The sequence below is a fragment of the Periplaneta americana genome, chromosome 5 (assembly GCF_040183065.1).
Source record: "Periplaneta americana isolate PAMFEO1 chromosome 5, P.americana_PAMFEO1_priV1, whole genome shotgun sequence".
Taxonomy (NCBI): Eukaryota; Metazoa; Arthropoda; class Insecta; order Blattodea; family Blattidae; genus Periplaneta; species Periplaneta americana.
The window spans coordinates 122,961,447-122,979,888 of NC_091121.1; the positions used below are offsets into that span (position 1 = coordinate 122,961,447).

General features: G+C 34.5%; 1 protein-coding gene across 6 annotated transcripts in view; it reads left to right on the forward strand.

Moving 5' to 3' along the window:
* aft (cap methyltransferase 2) overlaps nucleotides 1-18,442 on the forward strand; it is a 500,824-nt gene that overhangs the window by 44,895 nt on the left and 437,487 nt on the right. The gene's annotated exons all lie outside the window — the stretch shown is intronic.

The following is an 18,442-nucleotide window of genomic DNA, read 5'->3' on the forward strand; positions in this document are numbered from 1 at the left end:
TTTTAGTTATTTCTGCTGTTTGAGATGAAGGTGTGTGTTTAGAGACGATTGATAGAATAGCTGCTTTGGAGTCTGACAATATAACTGCAATAATATGTAAATGTCGATATATATTGCGAATCTCGATTTTATAAAGTCATGAAGTTGATTGAAAATAAGCATGGATAAGAGAACAAAAATTCGTGATTTTCTCGGGCTTATACAACTAAAGTGAATAAATTTAGAACAAATTAATAAACTTTATATAAAAGGACTGTTACTGGTGACAGTGTTTATTATATAAAAACGTTAATGTTTATTTATTGTTACATTTTAAGATTCGTTTTTAAAACATATTCACGGTTGCATCATTACTCACGAAAACATAAATATTTAATATTATTTGTTCTAAACAGCACTTCCTTTTAAAAATATTTTGTTTATTTCTTTCCATGGTGATTCTTAACAAGATAAAAACTAATTAAATTGTATTTCCCTATTGTAATATTCTATCAAAAATTGTAACGCAAGTCACGGTATGTACAGTTTCCCTGGAAAAGGATGAGACGATTGAATATTCCTAAGTCTCAGATGTAAGACACTGCGCATGATCGGAGACCAGAGCACCGATACACAAGATAACGAATATTGAGTTACTTAAATTCAGGCTATTTGGTTTGTTACTAGCATCGTTCCAAAATTCAATTAAAAAACTGCAAAAAATATGATAATATTACGTAAATAAAAGATAAATATATACATAAATCGTGTAGTTAAATCGACAATGGACCTTCATGACTAGATCGACACTCCGCACAGAAAGGAAAGCTTTCATGTCGTTTCCATAGCTCAGACGGTAAGACTTCTGCATGTTGTGTAGAAGAGTGCGAGTTCGATTCTTAGTCTACACAACAATTTTTTTTTGTCTAAATAACGTTGAAATAGCTAAGTCACGTTGAAATATAGTTTTACAAAGTCCTGAGATTAAGTGTTAATGATCGCAAACAATACAAAATTACAAGTTATAATATTATAAACGTTTATCTAATGAATACATTTATACACACACATATATACAATGTAAATGCATATATATTAAAAACTAACAATTAAAATGAAATTTAAAAAATATATAATAATAGACAAACTTTTACAAAGGTTTAGAGTCCTTAGGCTATGTCATTTGTTGAGTAATTATTACAATAATTTATTAATAGCTGTCCCATATGTGTAAGAAATGTACTCGCAAAAAACAATTTTTGTTAAAAGTATGGCTTTGGATTATTTCATTCTCACCCCTGCAGTTAATTTTAACTATTTTATCTACGTGTTTGCATTCAATTTTATTCATGTTATGATTGAATGTATAAGCACTGTTGCAGTTATTGACTAATTACATATATTAATAATAATTGTTAAATACATCTGTTAAGTAACCAATTGCAGTATCTTTTGCAAAATCTTGAATGTTTAAGTTGTCAATAATATTTCTGTACTATATACTATAATACGTTAAAAGAATTTGCAATAGATTTGGGATCCTCTACTTTATAATCATTAGTTTTAATGAAAAAATATTTTCTTTCTTAGGATATCTACAAGTTTAAATTTAATAATATTACGAATAGGTTTAATTGCATTATCTGAATTTTGTACTTTTCTACTCAAATATATTCTATTTCCCTCTTTCATAATTTTTGATAAATTACACTGTACTTCTGGCAGTATTTAAGAACATGAAGATCATTACATTGCAACTCATTACATATAGATTCTTCTTTTTAATACATGAGATTTTGAAGTCCCTGCGTTATCTACATGTTTTAACTTTTGAATTTTTTCACAACATTGAGTGGAGAACATCCACTGAAGTGATTATGAAATTAAGTGAAAAATTCAATATATTTACTCTTAATATCAGTAGTACCAGTATCATATATGTTTTTCCAAGATTCATTTTGTAGACATAAATGTAAATAATCACTAGATACAGCAATTACGATCCTTTCTTAGTTTTTAAATTAATATTTTGAAATTGTTCAGTGACATTGGAAACACATAGGATTTGTTTATCATGGTCAGACAAGCCATTGATTATAGGTTCTGTCGAATAGGAATTCAGTCTAATTCTGTGTACAAAACGTTTATCAATGGCTGTGTTACTTCAGCTTGTATGCTATGGGAAAATGACCCTATGAATAAGGTTTCCAGTTTCAAGGAGTGAATTTAATTTACTTTTAAGGAAAAGTTCCGAGAGATAATCTATGTTTATGTCACTACAGATCACAAATTCCATATGAGATTTCTAAAGTCTTTTCTTTACAAATTCAATGTTGGCTATAAATATTAATAAATAATGTAAGAAATATGAATGATTGTAGTTATAAGTCTGATTTACATTATAAAAAGCAAGAAGTTACATTCCTTGGCAAGATTCGAACTTTCGATGTTTGGTTTTGTCGTCCAACGCACAACCACGGACCTATTCAATGCTTATGTTAATAACATACAATTTAGCTGTAGCAATGTGGTGTCATAACTTGGGGTTTGTTTATTTAATGTAATTAGATTTAATTTGATTAGTTTCGCAACAATTGGACTTCCTGTTATATCGTGTTATTAGATATTTAATTTAGGGTTGATTTATTAACTCTTACTATGCAAGATGTTTATTTAATGTAATTAGATTTAATTTGATTAGTTTCGCAACAATTGGACTTCCTGTTATATCGTGTTATTAGATATTTAATTTAGGGTTGATTTATTAACTCTTACTATGCAAGATGCCTCTTATTTCAATAATTCCATATCATGTTAAATAGTCATTGTCTACACTAAAGTATTATCGTCATCTCTCATTTCTCATCGTAATGGCGAACCGACGTGACATGAGACAGCGAGTTATAGCTCTAGTTGAGGCTGGATATGGGGCTAGATCTGCTGGCCGTTTGGTCGGTGTTCCTGGAAGTACAGCCGCGAGATGGGTTCATCGTTACCAAAATTTTGGGGAGGTCGAAAATCGCCCTATTCCTGGGCGTCCGCGGATTTCTTCATTGGAAGAGGATGCTCTTTTATTCGAGACAGTTCGACAGGACCCCTTTCTGACTGCTAACGAAATAAGAGCAGCATCTAACTTTCCCGGCTCTTCACAGACTGTGATCAGCAGGTTGAGGAACCACGGTATTAGGAGCCGGAGGGCTGCGCAAATGGAAATATTGGGGGAAGCACAAGCTGTCGACTGTCTTGCCTTCGCTACCAATCGAGTGGATTTCGATTGGAGAAATGTAATTTTCTCCAACGAAACAACCATCTCGAGTGATTACGAAGGTCCTGTCCGTGTCTATCGTGAGGATGGTCTCCGACATGATCAGCGCTATGTGCACCGACGTGAAAGATCGGGGCGCTTTAGCATATCGTGTTGGGGGTGGATGTCTTACGATGGACCTGGCGTTATAGAACGCATCGATGGCCGGTTTAATGCGGAAACTTACGAGCACATTCTGGAAAATATATTCCTTCCCTCCGCCCGAGAACGTTTTCCCGAAGGAACATTGCTGTTCCAGCAGGATAACCATCCCGTGCACTATGCTGCAAGCATTCAAAGATGGTTTCAAAGGAGACCTGAGATCGAAATCATTAATTGGCCTCCGAAGTCACCTGATTTGAATGTCATCGAAAATTTATGGGCGGAATTGAAAAAGAGAAGGATAGCCACCTTGCCCACCGACGCCCTCGAAATCGAGACGAATTGTGGGATCAATTTGTTGACACCTGGGAAGATCTCGCCGGGGATCAGAACTTATTCCACAATCTCGTGACATCCATGCCGGATCGACTTAGAGCTGTAATAGAAGCTGATGGCATGTGGACAAGATTTTAAGTTAACAGGTCTCTTTTTGTATCTTATGATTTTTGTTTAAGGAAGAATACTTTTAACTTCCAAGTAAGATTTATTTTTTTTGACGAGGTTCAGCCCACTTGTAAGACCCAGAAATTGGGCATAAATTATTCCATATTTTTCGACAAATTATACAGTCGAGGAACTCTGAACAAATTAATTACACCTCAATAAAAAAAAGTTTTACCTGGGATCGAACACGAGACGTTTCGGTTATACAATGGAACCGGCACGCTACTATATGAGCTACCGAGACAAGACAGTGATAGCAGCAGTCCAGAATGTAGATCCCTTAGCAGGCATTTGCCATTCGGTACAGTGAAGCAATGATATTTTGGGACTCGAGCTATGTTGTGAAATCCTGGCCTTAAATGGCAGTCTTCTTCGTGATCCTTATTCTGGTCCTTGTCCTTGTTGTGGTCCTTATAACAATTCTTGTACTATCTGTCATGTTATGTATCCCTACGTCGATATCGAGTGAACTGCGCTGTAGAACTTTAACTTCCGACGACCAAGAATCGTCTCATTCTTTTTCAGGGTAACTGTACATAGATTGTAATGTGAGTCATGTATCAAGATGATGTAAAAATGATGTCTGTGGGATGAAGAGATGCAATTCGTGATGGTGAAGGCAATAAAACAAAAACACAAGTGCGATACATGATATGCTGTATATCAGAAACATTCCAACAGATCAAGGAACAAAATTCAGACTTGCCTGTTGAAAAGAGTAAATTTGCAGAGCTGCAACAATCACATGTATTACTAAGCAGTAAACTTCCACACAACGTGTGCCTATGCAAATACCACCAAAATTTTACTCTGGCGTTGGAAGGACTCCATAAAATTAACCAGACATTCCAAAATGCAGTATCAAATTTCCAGAGAATAACATATGCAGTGACACCACCAGAAATTGCTGGTTCAATAAATGTGATAAGTGTAAAGATGGGAAAGGATTTCTGAATTTTATAGGAGATATAGAGGAACAGGATGTGAATTGTTCATTTGGAAGAGTGATCAATCTGAACGAATTCATAAAGTTCTGGAAGAAGGTTGTACAACAGCTTGTTGAATATATTTGCAGTATAATTTCTCAATTTATAGAACACTATTACATCAAAAGACACCAAGCACAGTGTTACAGAAATGTTCGGGAAGGTGTTGATAAATCTTCTTTCAGATGCCAAGCCAAGTGAACTTTGCCGAGAATTATACTTGTATGGCGCATGATGAAATTCAAAGTGCCCGCTGGCAGCAGTTACAGGTCAGCTTATTTACTGCTGTAGTATGACACTCTGGAAGGCTGCACTCATTTGTACTGGCTTCTGTCAATCTTGTCACACACTAAGGAGACAGTAATAGCATTGATATTCTACTGGCAACTCTACGTGCAACTACCAGTCAGATATTCATATGGTCAGATGGGGTCCAGTGTCGCAGTTTAAGAACAGATACATAGCTGCTGCTCTCCCTACCTTTGTGTCGCAGATATAATTCTACCATCACATGGAACTTCTTTGCCACATCTCATGGCAAAGGTCCAGTAGATGGAATTGGTGGTGCTGTGAAGAGAAAAGTGTGGAATGCAGTAGAGCATAGGAAACGGCAAATCACCTGTGCTGGTGATTTTGCACTGGCCTATAACAGCAGTGAAGACTTTAATGTCAAAGTACAATCTGTTTCATCCAATGAAATAATACATCGAAATAATGAACTGAATACAAAAGGAATTATAAAAAAATGCCAAAACTGTGGAAGGTATTTTCGAGTTCTTTGTATTCGAGCAAACAGAGTCATTCACTACCTCGATTCTCATTGATGAACAAGGTCTAAATGACTTTTCACATGTTACCATAAAAGTTGGTGACTGGTACTATGTACAGTATAATGGAATAAAGGAACTGAAAAATGGAGAGTTTAAAGTTGCACAATGGAACGAGCTGGTTGCAATTGGATGAGATCTGTTACTCCATTTCACAACTTGTACAGATATGCCTACAGTTGTTAATGCACATGGACATTGCAAGTTTGAATAGTTAGATGTGTTTGTTTCAAGCTGTTGGCACAAACGTAATATGAGTCACGTTTTTCTGTAAATTGAGTCACGTAAATTTATTGCAATAAAACAATTACTGTCTTGTATTTTTTTAGTCTGTTTGTGTGATATTTTACATTTGTGTTCACATTGCAATATATTACAGTTTCAGGTACTAGGTGCTTATAGAAGAACAGAGTTTATGCAAAATGTAAATACTTCTAGTTTGCGTGTCCTTTTTGATGTAACATGAGTCACGGCATTTAAAAAAATTACTATAAATGTGAATCTCAATTTTTTGTATGTTCTATTATACCATATCACTGACTCCTTATGGGAGAACATTCTGCTAAAAAGTGTGGTTCTTTAAACATTTATGTATGATTTACAGTGATTTGGTTTATAATAAAATAACTCCAAGTGTAACATGAGTCACATGGAATGACCCTTATGTAACAAATTCACTAAATCATTACATATCTTTTATGAAGCTGAAATCAATTATATTTTGTATTATCTTTGTGTATCATGATGTTTAGAATTGAGAATTTATATTTTTATTTTCCGAATTTGTTCCATATTTCAGAATTTAACACATATTGTAATCATTTTCGGACGGCCAGTGACTCTAGTCAAGTGCCACTGCATTGAATAAAAAAAATGATATTCAGTATACTAATTCCCTATTTAAAACACTAAAATAAAAATATAGTCCATTTTAAGGCTACCTTAAAAATTATAAGATTCAGTTAAATGCAAACATTTAAAAATAGATTTAAACAATAGAGTTATTCCTTTAAAATTGGTTTCTGTTATTTTAAAATTAACAGTCCTCTCAACAGTAGGAAAACAAATTGTGTTCAAAAAACGAATTGTGTTCAAAGTCGTAAGTTTGTAACCTGTGTAGCCTGCATCTCAACAATCACATGTAACACTTTGTTATATTCAGTTATATCTTCGTTAATGATTATTGAAAGTGGTAACAGTTAAATGCCGAAAGTACCAGAATGAAGCAGTTCGAAATGAAGAAGTTCCAACTTAGAGTTTAAGGATAAAGCTTTGTGGACCAACACTAAAGTATTATTTTGTAATCTGTGTCATATAAAGTGACATCTACTGAAAGGTTCCAGGTGTAACAACATATTTCCACTAGTATAGGCCTAAACATCAGACCAACAAACAACAGAGTTCTAAGCAGAGTCAGTTGTTTTTTGACAGAACCAACAAGGTCCAAGTTCAACAGCAATGTCTGTCATACTCTCTCTCTGTGCTGAAATTACTCACTACAAACTGAAGAATGAATCAGTGTTTCAGGAAATTCCTAAAAAAAAAAGAAAAGAAAGAAGATAAAGATATATATATATATATATATATATATACTTAACGAACCACCCTGAATGAGTCAGCACTCAGAAAAACTGTTCTGCCTTATAGTGTGAAACTGTACAGAAGATAAGAGATTGTATTCAAGATGACTGGGTTTGGGTTTCCATTGATGAGACCACAGATAAAGAAGGAGGCAGGATAAGTGACAACGTAGTCAATGGTTTGTTAAGCCAACAATAATCTGAATTTTTTTTTTTTAGAGAAGTGCAATAACAAAACTATAGCAAATCTGTTCAATGAAGCTATGGGTATTCTGTGGCCAGGAGATGTTAAGTATGATATAATTAGTGTTACTTTTTATTAGTGATTCCGCCCCTTATATGATGAAAACTGTACAAGCATTAACTGTTGTTTATCATAAAATAATTTCACTTGTCTAGTACATGCCTTTCCCATGTAAGAGGTATTTACCCTAAAGTGTTTGCTATTACTTATGACAGGTACTTGACTGTTCCGTCATTCACCCATATGAAGCCTGTTGTGTATACCAATATACCAACAGGAGGCTGGTGTATGCTACACCCATGATGAGATGAGTTGAGATGATGATGGATATTTGTGGGATATCACAGAGGAACTGGAGCTTCTGGAGAAAACCCTTGTGTTATCTGTTATATAAAAGAAAGTTTTCCAGTGTGTATACCAATATACCAACAGGAGGCTGATGTATGCTACACCCAGGATGAGATGAGATGAGATGATGATGGATATTTGTGGGATATCACAGAGGAACTGGAGCTTCTGGAGAAAACTCCTTGTGTTATCTGTTATATAAAAGAAAGTTTTCCAGTGGAATTCATATTTGGAAAGAAATGTATCCCTACCTTCAAATTCCATTAAGTAATTGGCAAATTCTAACTACGTGGGGTACGTGAATGCAGGCGATTGAAATTAGGCCCAATATTTATATAGGATGGAAAAAAAAAAATCATGGTTTTTTCAAATAAATGAAAATCAGTGGTTTTTTTAAATTTAAATCCGATTTTTTTATTTCAATAAAAATTGTTTACTTAAATACTTTTAATTTATTTTTTAATTGGATTTATTGAAGTAAACAAGGTATTGTTAATAATAAATCACACCAATGACCAAACAGGAGTTCGACTTTTTCCAGTTTTAAGTTAAAAAGCATACTTGAAACAAATGAAACCAGAAGCTTCACAACTGAATGCTGAACTTAAAATACACAAGCCTAGTATACCAATCAGATCCCTAGTTAATTACCTGTCTGCATCAGCATGTGCAAGCTAGCTAAATACATAGAAAACATAATCAGGAACAACATACAATTCATCAATCACACTGCAGTCAAGACCAACAAAGACCTAGTCAATCACATCAAGGACTAACACATACCCTACAATTCAACACTAGTATCGTTTGACATCACCAATCTATACACTCACTACTAACATATCCGTACATGAAACAATAAAAATACTGGAACATATGTTGAAAGACAACATCCTACAACCACAAATAGATGAAAACTCAGCAAATTATTTTCAAATAGTTTTTTCATCTTGGATTGTGTTTAATGGTGTCTACTTATTCAAATGTTTGTATAGGAACACAAGTTTTGATGCTTTGTACCAAGCTTGTTGCGTAACTTAGAATACATAACACCAAATGTAGAGAAAACATGTTCTACACCAGCAGAAGATGCTCTTGCACTTAGCAGCTGACTAATTGCATTCATGACTTCTTTGCCATTACTAATGATAGATTCTTGTGACTTTCGCCACTGCAATGCAGACACACCTAAAATCTCATCTGTGTACATAATTTTTTTAAATGGGTAAGATTTTGCTTCATATTTCACTATTATAGGTAAGGATCAGGATCCACCACAGTTAGTTTGAGCAAACTGAAGTGCAGATTCACGTTCTTCTACAGTTAGGTTATATTTGGAGGAATGTTGAAGCTTAGGATCAACCTAACAAGCCAAAAAATGTGATGGTGTAAGTGCTTGATTGTAGTGCTTTGAAATATCTTAGTTGTGGGCAGTGGCAAACGGTGGGTTTGAAAGTTGAGGCCAAGACGTGACTGATGAGAATATAAAAATATGAGGCCTGTGACATACCTCATTACCAAGCGCAAAATTTATAGGTTTTAAGAAACAAAATTAGGCTTTCCAACCTATGTTTTAGGATTTCTTTAGGATTTGAAATCTTATTTTTAGGAAATTATATGATTTTACAGGGGGGGAAAAAATACACAATATATTGTTAATATATTACAACAGCTTGGTAAAGATTGCCTCTCTTTAGGACATTTTAAATCTTAACCTACGAATTAGATCTTTTTAGATCATATTAAATTTAAGAATGTTACTCGTTGCTTCATAAAACGAATAAGAAAAGTGATATTTTGAGAGTAACAAGATAGCAACAAAATGGATTCGAACCTAAGAAATTCGAGGCTTGCTCATTCATTACTATTACATTAATGCCTCTAAATATGGGCGCGGTCCACATCTGTGAAGTAACAGCACATTTGACTGTGAAACCAGGTGGCCTGGGCTCGAATCCCAGTTGGATTGAGTTACCTGGTTGAGGTTTTTTTTCGGTTTTCCCCTCAATCCAATACAAGCAAATTCTGGGTAAATATCGGTGTTGGACCTCGAACTCATTTCACTGGCATTATCACCTTCATTTCATTCAGATGCTAAATAACCTGAGATGTTGATACAGCGTCGTAAAATAACCCAATAATAATAATAAGAGCGCAGACGAGAATTATTGCTGGAGACTGCTTCACCTAATGGGACTGCAATGAGGTGTAAATTAATTTGAAAGTATTTTAATTTTTACTACAATGTGATATCTAAGGGCTATCTGTGGACATCTTACTTCAAAAAGCACGAAGAAAGCGTCTATTGCAACTAGTAAGAGTATACCATCTTACTTCCAGTGTAAGATTGGTAACCAAGATAAAGTGGGGCCACAAAACATCGTTGCAGTTCATGTTCAAGAACACTGGCTGGCTGGCTGGTTGAAAGGTACACATAAAGTAATACCTTTTGGTATCTCCATGGTGTAGCGGGAACCTCAGGATCATGGGATTGACTGCTACTTTTGTTTAACGAAAATCAGTGGTTTCTCCAGAAAATCAAAACATAAAATAGTTTATCTGGACCTTCCTTCTGCGTGGACAGCTGACCGCATGATAAACGAATGACTGTGTCAGAATGCCACAAAAATGATATGGAATCTGAACCAGAATCTCGAAAAATGTCACCCGAAGCTGGACCAAGTTCGTCTTCAAGAGATGAGTTTTCAATGTCTGGTATTGCAGACCCACAATTAATAATCCAATCTGACTTAAATGGCTTAATTCGAGACTTGGATCTTCTCAAAACCAGTGGCGGCTCGTACATATTTAATGCCTCGTGCCAAAATCAATGGTAGATCCAGGATACCCTAAGGGGGAGGGTAACTCTTTTTCCTACTATTTCCTCCCTGGATCCACCTATGGTCTAAGCCAAAGACAGGAAATAAGCAATAGAGACGAGAATTCCATGCAAATGCATGTTTTTATAGGAACATAGGACATAGCTCAAACTTAGTACTTATCCATTTCATTACTTTCTGGTTCAAAATATGTGTACTTTTCCCGTGCATATTTGCATGTTTTCGACTTTTTAGGGATAAAAATATGCATAATGCATATTTAGGCAATTTTTAGCTTAATAATGCATATAATATACATTACATTCAGTTTAAATGCATATTTTAATGGTTTTGTGTGGACACCTCAGTTTCTCGATTTTTGTCCCATATTTTAGCTTCAGGAATCAGGATTGAAGAAGAAAAAGAAAAAAACTAAATAACAGAAAAATTGAATAAAATGTTAAGATTTTCACAATAAGGTGTTAGAGGATCTTTCCCTGGGCGGAAGTCCACTTTTACAACACTTTACCAACGACCCTCTATACACTGCATGTCATAAATGAATTTATTACGTTAGATATTTTGAGAATTAGTATTTAGTATTTATTTATTTAACCTGGTAGAGATAAGGCCGTCAGGCCTTCTCTGCCCCTCTACCAGGGGATTACAACTATAATATGAACAATAAAATTACAATTAACATTAAATTTACAATTACAATTACAATAAAAATTAAAGTACGACAAGATTACCTGATTAATGAAAGCTAGACATTTTGTCATAGAAATTAAGAACAAAGAATATTTTTGTACTTACTGAATTACAAATTAAACCTACAATAACAAAAATCTATAGTAATGAAATTACCGGATATTGAAATATTTTGTGATAGATTAAGAAAACTATTTACAAGAAACCATGTCTGAACGAGTCTCAATTACTGGCCAAGTGCCTAGTAAGTTTGCGTTTGAATTCAATTTTATTTCGACAGTCCCTGATGCTAGCAGGTAACGAATTCCAGAGTCTTGGCAGGGCTACTGTGAAAGAGGATGAGTATGAGGAGGTGCGATGGGATGAATAGTAAGTAGAGAGGAAATATAGAGGGTCCAAGGAAATTGCCGACAAATAATTTAGGTCAAAAGCGTCCTCTTTCAGGGAGGTTGTGAATTATCTTCCTTTTCTAGTACTAGTAGCAATTCTTCTAAAATTGGAATCATCGTTAAACTGTGTTTGCAGTGTGTAAATATCGTAAGTTGTTAATGTGCTTGTTTATTCTGTTTGCACATGTTAATATGGGTCTAATATGTTTTTCCAATTTAAAGATTCCAAAACTGTACTCTTTGCACAGTGGATTAAAGGAAAAGATTTTATTAGGTCAGATGAGGATGTTGTATTTTGGCAACTGTTGGAGTAAAGAGTTAAGCAATGCTGTTCTGTTTCTGAATATTTTATATGACAATTATTCTTTGTAAAAAAATTACAAAACTTCTTTAAAATAATTAATTAAATTACGATATCCGTTTTTAAATCGTATCCAGGTAACCATGAGGTCTATTAGCTATTATAATTTCAGATGAAATGTACTAAAAAATTTCAATTCGACCAGCATGTCGCATCTGTTTCACATATTGCACGAATGCAACAAAAGAAAGAATCTGCAAAGAATTTCATAGATCCCTCAGTTATGCCCGTAGGAAAGTGGATGTAGCGGTGAAAAACAAACTGGACAGGGTCATTAATGCTAACCCGGACTGCGGATTCTTTTGTTCAGTGAAGAAGGTTATTTGTGGCGAAAACTTGAATGAAGAATTTGACCTGACACTGTCACAAATATGTTCATAACTTCTTGCAATATAGAGAGGTCATTCTCTGCCTACAAAAACATATTGACTGACAAATGCAGGAACCTCACAGAAACCAATTAAAAATGTTCTTAGGTTGTTAACTGTGCAAAAAAAAAAAAAGTGAAGTGAAATAAGACATTTGAAACAAAAATAAAAGTTGCATATTTTAAAGTATTTTTCACTTGGTCGTGATTTCATAGTTTGATAATGCATGAATGCATGCATATTTTGGGATTTTATAGTGCATGAAATTCTCGTCTCTAATAATAATAATAATAATAATAATAATAATAATAATAATCACTCACCAAATTTATACAACTGGAGCACTTGAGCACTTTTGTTGACCAAGCTAATATGTGTGATAGATAAAATCCATTCGCCAATTCTTCTGACTTGAAAATAAATCCATCACTCTTTTGTTGAAGTTGTCTATTTTGCAAACAAAACTTTTCTCACACGACAGCATTCCTAATGCAGTTAATCTTTCCTCTTTCATTGTATTCCTAAGAAAAGTTTTAATCCTTTTCAGCGTGGAGAAATACTGCTCTGCTTCCGATGTTGACATTGGCATTGTTATTAACCTTTTCAAAAGTTTTGACATTTCTGGGAAAACATGATGCAACTCATTGTCCAAAATTAAGTTCAAAAGTGGTACGGCACCAGAAACTGTTATTAGCTCAGGCCTTTCGTAGCATAATAATAATAATAATAATAATCACTCACCAAATTTATACAACTGGAGCACTTGAGCACTTTTGTTGACCAAGCTAATATGTGCGATAGATAAAATCCATTCGCCAATTCTTCTGACTTGAAAATAAATCCATCACTCTTTTGTTGAAGTTGTCTATTTTGCAAACAAAACTTTTCTCACACGACAGCATTCCTAATGCAGTTAATCTTTCCTCTTTCATTGTATTCCTAAGAAAAGTTTTAATCCTTTTCAACGTGGAGAAATACTGCTCTGCTTCCGATGTTGACATTGGCATTGTTATTAACCTTTTCAAAAGTTTTGACATTTCTGGGAAAACATGATGCAACTCATTGTCCAAAATTAAGTTCAAAAGTGGTACGGCACCAGAAACTGTTATTAGCTCAGGCCTTACGTAGCATACTTCCAATTCATTTTTCAGTCTATATGCTTCCAGAAATGGACACATTTTAATAGTTTCACTAAGGTAATTGTCAGGGAATTGTCTTTCGTAGTTTTCAAATTGTTCAACTTCAAATAATTTGGTTGCTATAAGATGATTGGTAAATTGAAATCGAAATTTTATATCTACGATAATTGCGTCACAAATTTCTACTGCATGCCTTCTTTTATCGTCAGAAGAAAGGTCAACACGTCTTCTTTTTTGTGATGTGGCATTATCTCTGTTTTCGGTCTCACTTTCAGTGCCACTAATGATCTCATCAATTTTATCCTAACTAACTGTATACATTCCTCAAAATTACATATATTTTGTCGAACTTCAACGGAATCATCACTTTTCTTCTGCAGCTAATTGAAAATAATTTCTACATGGGGCATAATTTTGTGGAATAAGGTTAACCAAAATACAAAGTATTCCTCATTTAACAGGAGTTTGTATGCATTGGCTTGGCGTAGGGTAGAATCTAAGGTTATGTCTTCATGGACTTCGATTGTTTCCATCACTGTAATTAATTCCTTTCTGTGTTCAAACACCATATTAACCACACGAGAGTGAAAATTCCACCTGGTACTTGATGACCTAGGTAACCTTCTCTGAACGATTTCATCTAAAATTTGCGTTCTTTGGGATGAATTAGAAAAAAAAAAGAAAGTCCAGACAAATTAGAAAAAAAAAAAGTGCTTGTCTGTTGGTATCATACTTGCTGCTTTGGACACTATTAGGTTTATTTGATGCATGTAGCAGTGTATGTAATTGGCATTTTGGTATTTGTCCTTTATTAATTTTTGTACACCGTCCAATCCTCCACTCATTATGGCTGCACCATCATAACTCTGAGCTATCAGTTTATTCGGATCGTTACCGATTAATGGTTCAAGTTCTGTTAAGATACTCTTTGAAATAGCAAGAGCATCATGACTTTCAGGATTTAAGAATTTCCAGAATCTTTCTACAGGCTTTCCATCACAATGTAGCGTAATAGTAAAACGAGTTGAAATTGACAGGAAATACCGGTATTAGTCGTATCATCAGCAATGATAGAAACATAGTTTACACTGTTCAGTTCTTTTGTTACTTCTTCGTGGTACACTCTTAACATGCAGTCAAACAAGTCGTTCCGGATGGTTTTAGAAGTACCTTTGAATGCTGTTGACTTGGATAAGTGTTCTTTTAAGTCTTTTTCCAACTCCGAACTGAAGTGAATTAATTCACGAAACACACCCTCTTTTTCCAAGTCCTCAGATTCATCGTGCCCTCTTAGTGCTAAATCTAGTGCCCCACAAAATCGTATGCAATTTATTATTAAATTTAACACATATCTGTTTTTATGAACTTGCTCATTGTGTTTTGCAATCGCGAGTCTGTAATGTGAATTTAACTGATTTTCAATGTTCGTTTACCCAGCATAGACAAACTGAAGACGTTATTCATATTAACCTTTGACTTATGATGTGTTTTTATTTTACCCCATTAAATGTACTAAATCTGTCACACCCACTTTTGACCAGCTAAGTTTACATCCAAACAGAACACATGGGAAACAGAAGAACGCATTTTTCACATCACATCCACACAACCAGTTGTTTTTTAAATAAATATCTGGGTTGAATTTGCGAGATCTGTTACCTTTAGTATTTTGCTGCTTTTGATGAATATTTAAGTGCCGTGTAGGTCTGCCTAATTCTTTAACAGAAGTTTGTTTTCATATGTTAATGTTGAAAACGGAGATTTCAATAAAGCACCAACCGAATTCACTTTTTCACAGTAGCCTACACAACACAATAACACGACCACTATTACGATGACAACCTCACGACTTAACACGTTCACACTACAATTGGTACTGTTGGTAGTAATAATAAAGTGAAAACTTTCTCAAGCCAAGTTTTCAAGAAACCGGGAGAGATTTTATTATCTTACTGTTGCAGTCTTCGCTCTAAGAAACTTGTTCCGACAAAGCGGAAGGATAGACAGAGCGCGAGGTAGTAAGGGATTGGCGTAGAAAATGGGGATGTATACAGTTTTACAAGCATTTCAAAAGCCAGCGGCAAATTGTGCCTGGCACATTTTAGATCATGTTTTAGATGCTGAAAAGGACGAGCGAACATGAAGATTGCGCACACATCCCATTATATTTCTTATGGGATGTAGTGCCTGGCACAGATCCATCCTCCAAACACTGGTTACAACGTGTTTCGCTGCAAAGATGATATTGACGGTAGAGTTTGTATAAGCGTAACTTGTTTCTCTCAGGTTTTGAGCGGAAAATATGAATTCTCCTTTTCCTTCTGTATTCTGGTAGTGCCATGGCACAACGGCACTACCTCTAAAGCCGCCCCTGCTCAAAACAATGACACTGTTACTTGGGTCGAGACTCCAACAGTGGAATCTACTGAAAAAGGAAGTGAAAGACCCATAAAGGAAGAGAGAGTCAGGCATTACTATTTTTCAATGGATGGGGATTTAGTTTACTGCAATGATGTCCACAGTCTGATGCAAGAAATTCAAATTGACTATACTCCTGAAAAGTGGAAACTTTCTATTGACTCATCAAAAGTTAGTTTCGAAGCAGTTTTACTGCATAATGGAAACAAACATTCTACAGTGCCCCTTGCTTATACAGAACAAATGAAAGAAACACATTAAAATGTAGAAAGCTTCCTTAAAAAAATAAAATATGAAGAGCACCAGAGGAACTTATGTGCTGATCTGGGAGTTTTTGCATAAGAGAGAAATCCTTCATTATCTTTTCTCATTGCTTTCACGAATAATTTTAAGCAGTCTAATTTTGTATGCAATGGGGGCAAGAAGATTTTTGTGCAGTCGATTAAAGGTGGATGTACCATATTCAAATCTCCTGGAACTATTTCAGCTCGGAGTAGCCATTCTTTTACATGATTAGTAAAGTAAGAAATAAACAATGACCTAAAATCAGTAATTTCATGGACGAAAAAGTTTGGACTAAAACTGAACTCGGGGAAATCACAGGCAATTATAATGGAACATCAACGACTTTTAAGTGAATTAAATACAGGTGGCTTATCTCCTATTAAAATGAATGAAACTATTATCCCTTACAATGATAGAGTAAAAAATCTAGGAATTTATATGGACAAAAACTTAAGTTGAAATACTCAAATCACACACACATGTAAAATAATTTTTATGAGAAGTCATACACTAAAAAGAGTTCGAAATTTCCTTCTGTTGCTTCTCAAGAAGAATTTAGTGCATTTGCTCTTGCTGCCTCATTTTGAGTACTTTGACACTCTCTACAGTGACCTTAGCATGAGACTGACAGACAGACTACAGCCTGTTCATAATGAATGTGTTTGATTTATTTGCAATGTCCATAGGTCTGACCGTATCACATCTGACCGTATCACACCTTCACTAAATAAGCTGTCCTGGGTCCATCTCAAAGAGCGAAGAATTATTCACTCTCTCACTTTACTCTTCAGTATTCTTCAAACCTCTAACCCTAGCTACTTAGCTTCTCGTTTCCAACATTTGTCTTCATATCATGAAATAGATACTCGCTCACAACACCATATCACACTCTCCATTCCTAAACACAGAACATCCTTCTACTCTTCATCTTTCACCGTCTCTGCAGCTCATCTCTGCAACTCTCTACCACAACATGTCAGAGACTGTCGAACATTGTCTAGTTTCAAAAATAAATTAAAGTTGCACTTTTTCAATTCAGATTCCTTTCAGTTATAAGCCCTTTTCTCTGCGATAGTTTTGTAAAAATACAGGCAATATATTTCTTTTCCTTCCTTTCCCCTTTTTGTTCTGTTTATCAGCCGATGAATTTATTATCATAGTCCTTTTATTGTAAATTTTATTTAATTTTCGTATTTCTTTTCTTTTTTATTATTATTATTTTATTACATTCCATTTTGTTATATTCTTCCTTACGTTTTCCATATTAACCATTTGCACTAAATGAGTTGCTTTTACTATATTCCATTGTATTTTAATTTCTTTTTTTCTATTATGGTATTATTTTCATGTTGTTTAGTGTCGATTTTATTGTGCTATTATTATTTTTTTTGTAATATGTTAATATTCTGTTCTTTAACTTTTTGTTAAATTTTAACTGCTTGTATGCTTTGTGACCCGGTAGAGTGTAAGAGAAGGCCTTAGGGCCTTAACTCTGCCAGTATAAATGAAGAATTATTATTATCATTGTTATCATCATCATCATCATCATTATTATTATTATTAGTGTGTAGCCCTCTCATGGCTATCCCATTGACAAAGAGACAAGAATATTTTGTGTAACATCCATGCATCCTAGTAACCACTGCTACTACTTTCAGATCAGCACATAAGTTCCACTGGTGTTCTTCATATTTTATTTTTTTAAGGAAGCTTTCTATATTTTAATATGTTTCTTTCATTTGTTTTGTATAAGCAATGGGCACTGTAGGATGTTTGTTTCCATTATGCAGTAAAACTGCTTCGAAACTAACTTTTGATGAGCTAATAGAAAGTTTCCACTCTTCAGGAGTATAGTCAATTTGAATTTCTTGCATCAGACTGTGGACATCATTGCAGTAAATTAAATCCCCATCCATTGAAAAATAGTAATGCCTGACTCTCTCTCTTCCTTTATGGGTCTTCCACTTCTTTTTCCAGTAGATTCCACTGTTGGAGTCTCGACCCAAGTAACAGTGTCATTGTTTTGAGAAGATCCAAGTCTCGAATTAAGCCATTTAAGTCAGATTGGATTATTAATT